Below are 3,183 nucleotides of genomic sequence, written 5' to 3'. Positions count from 1 at the left end.
CTTCTTTTTATAACAGTCTGCAAACGTCTGCGGACTGAGGAGACAAGTTGCTCAAGTTTAGGAATAGGAATGTTGTCCCATTCTTGTCTAATACAGGCTTCTAGTTCCTCAACTGTCTTAGGTCTTCTTTGTCGCATCTTCCTCTTTATGATGCGCCAAATGTTTTCTATGGGTGAAAGATCTGGACTGCAGGCTGGCCATTTCAGTACCTGGATCCTTCTTCTACGCAGCCATGATGTTGTAATTGATGCAGTATGTGGTCTGGCATTGTCATGTTGGAAAATGCAAGGTCTTCCCTGAAAGAGACAACGTCTGGATGGGAGCATATGTTGTTCTAGAACTTGGATATACCTTTCAGCATTGATGGTGCCTTTCCAAATGTGTAAGCTGCCCATGCCACACGCACTCATGCAACCCCATACCATTAGAGATGCAGGCTTCTGAACTGAGCGCTGATAACAACTTGGGTTGTCCTTGTCCTCTTTAGTCCGGATGACATGGTGTCCCAGTTTTCCAAAAAGAACTAAAGAACAAATTTTGATTCGTCTGACCACAGAACAGTTTTCCACTTTGCCACAGTCCATTTTAAATGAGCCTTGGCCCAGAGAAAACACCTGCGCTTCTGGATCATGTTTAGATATGGCTTCTTTTTTGACCTATAGTTTTAGCCGGCAACGGTGAATGGCACGGTGGATTGTGTTCACCGACAATGTTTTTTGGAAGTATTCCTAAGCCCATGTTGTGATTTCCATTACAGTAGCATTCCTGTATGTGACGCAGTGCCGTCTAAGGGCCCGAAGATCACGGGCATCCAGTATGTTTTCCGGCCTTGACCCTTACGCACAGAGATTGTTCCAGATTCTCTGAATCTTTGGATGATATTATGCACTGTAGATAATGATAACTTCAAACTCTTTGCATTTTTTTCTCTGAGAAACACTGCCACACGGAGAGGCTCTTTTTATACCCAATCATGTTGCCAATTGACCTAAATAGTTGCATATTGGTCCTCCAGCTGTTCCTTATATGTACATTTAACTTTTCCGGCCTCTTATTGCTACCTGTCCCAACTTTTTTGGAATGTGTAGCTCTCATGAAATCCAAAATGAGCCAATATTTGGCATGACATTTCAAAATGTTTCACTTTTAACATTTGATATGTTATCTATATTCTATTGTGAATAAAATATAAGTTTATTAGATTTGTAAATTATTGCATTCCTTTTTTATTCACAATTTGTACAGTGTCCCAACTTTTTTGGGAATCGGGTTTGTAATTAAATAGAGTAAAGTTATGCGTATTTGGTGTGCTGTCCGGGGGGAGGGCTCCGAGCTCAAACTTTTGGCCCAAACCAAGAGTACTCCCCCCGGTGTGATAAAAGTAGATAGAACTAGAAGTGAGGAGATGGGGTGGAGAAGAGATGCTGATAAACTCTCAGATGAACAGAGGTAAGGATGCTGAATTTATACCTCTTGACAATGGTTGAGTTGATTAACTGTATGCTCTCCACCTGTGCTAATTAGGTTAATTATCTGAACTTGCTCCTCCCGAACTTTGTTATTAAAAAAATCATATATATAAGCTAGGGAGATGGAGGCGCCAGGAATGCAACTGACAGAAAGCACTATAGCACGATACAACTATATTTCTTCAAAAGCAGATCGTGGAGACCTTTTAATCATCCACAATCAAAATCGCACACACCTATAAGAATGTTAATTTTGGACACAGCAAGTGTCACAGCTCAAATGTCCAAACCCCACCTAATAACAAGCAAGGGGAAGTATCACAATGGAAAACACTCGGAAACTGACTGTAAAATAATATTCCAAAACAAATATACTAGGACCAAGAGGGGCATCTCATAATAAATTTTCACAAAATTTATTTAAAATTTAATTCAAGCACTTTCAAGGACCAATATTTGTTTTCAAGTACTTTCCAGGCCTTGAATTCATGTGTCTGAAATCCAAGTACTTTCAAGGCACGTGGGAACCCTGAACAAAGACAAACCATGGTTCACAGCATGCCAAAGAAGATGCTTACAGGAATGGGCAGGGTCTTGTATAATCAGGCTAAAAACACACTGACAATAGAGATCAGAGTGGCTAAGAGAAACATCTCTAAAAAGCTGAAAAACAGTTTTCAGCCAACGACCTGCATCAGTGTGGAAAGGCCTAAAAGACATTACCAATTACAAAACACCACTCCGCAGCACTGTCAAATCAACAACTGGCCGACGATTTGAATGAGTTTTATTGTAGGTTTGAAAAATCCGGTCTCACGCCCCATACCCGTTCTTGACCTTCTTCCTGACCATCCTTACCTCTCCCTCCTTCCTGCACTTACAATCTGTTGTATGCCGGGTCTTCTGGAAACAGAAGACAAGGAAAGCACCAGGCCCAGATGCTGTTTCACCAGCCTCTCTGAAATCCTGTACTGACCAGCTGGCTCCTATCTTTACAACAGATCACTGGAGCTATGCAGTCCCTGCCTGCTTCAAATGCTCCACCATTATCCAAATTGCAAAGAAACCCAAAATCACAGGACTAAATGACTATAGACCTTTTGCTTTTTAACATCTGCCACCACTGATATACACTTTTTTTTTTTTTCCGTTCACAGACATAACGGACTGTGTTTGTGAACTTTGTGTGTATTTGACAGTTTAAGTGCAATAACATGAAAAAGAAAGCAGTTTAATACTCATAGGAAGCACTGTCTGACAGGCAGCTTTCTATGCGTGTGCGCTCAGAAAACCATATATCAAAAGTTTAAACTGATATGACTTTAAAACACACGCAAATAACATTCATGATGACAAAGAATTGAAATGTCACATGACCGCGATAAAGATGATAATCAAAACCAAACAGATTTTGGCAGAGTATTCGAGGCACAAGCTCTACAGGCTCCGGGGTGGGGAGCAGCAGTTCATTTAAATTTAAAGATACATGCACAAAAATAGCATGTTTGTCACTCAAAAACGGGCATTTAAAATATAGTGTAATAAATGATCTGTGGGGTATTTTGAGCTCAAACTTCACAGACACATTCTGGAGACACCGGAGACTTATATTACATCTTGGAAAAAGAGGCATAATAGGTTCCTTTTTTATGTCTTTAAACTTTCACTAAACCAAAAACCTCACAAATTGTTTGCCAATCAACAGCAAAACATC

The sequence above is a fragment of the Megalobrama amblycephala genome, linkage group LG4 (genome assembly GCF_018812025.1).
Source record: "Megalobrama amblycephala isolate DHTTF-2021 linkage group LG4, ASM1881202v1, whole genome shotgun sequence".
In the NCBI taxonomy this organism is placed as follows: domain Eukaryota; kingdom Metazoa; phylum Chordata; class Actinopteri; order Cypriniformes; family Xenocyprididae; genus Megalobrama; species Megalobrama amblycephala.
The sequence above is the reverse complement of the archived record's forward strand: the minus strand, read 5'-3'. Positions refer to the sequence as shown.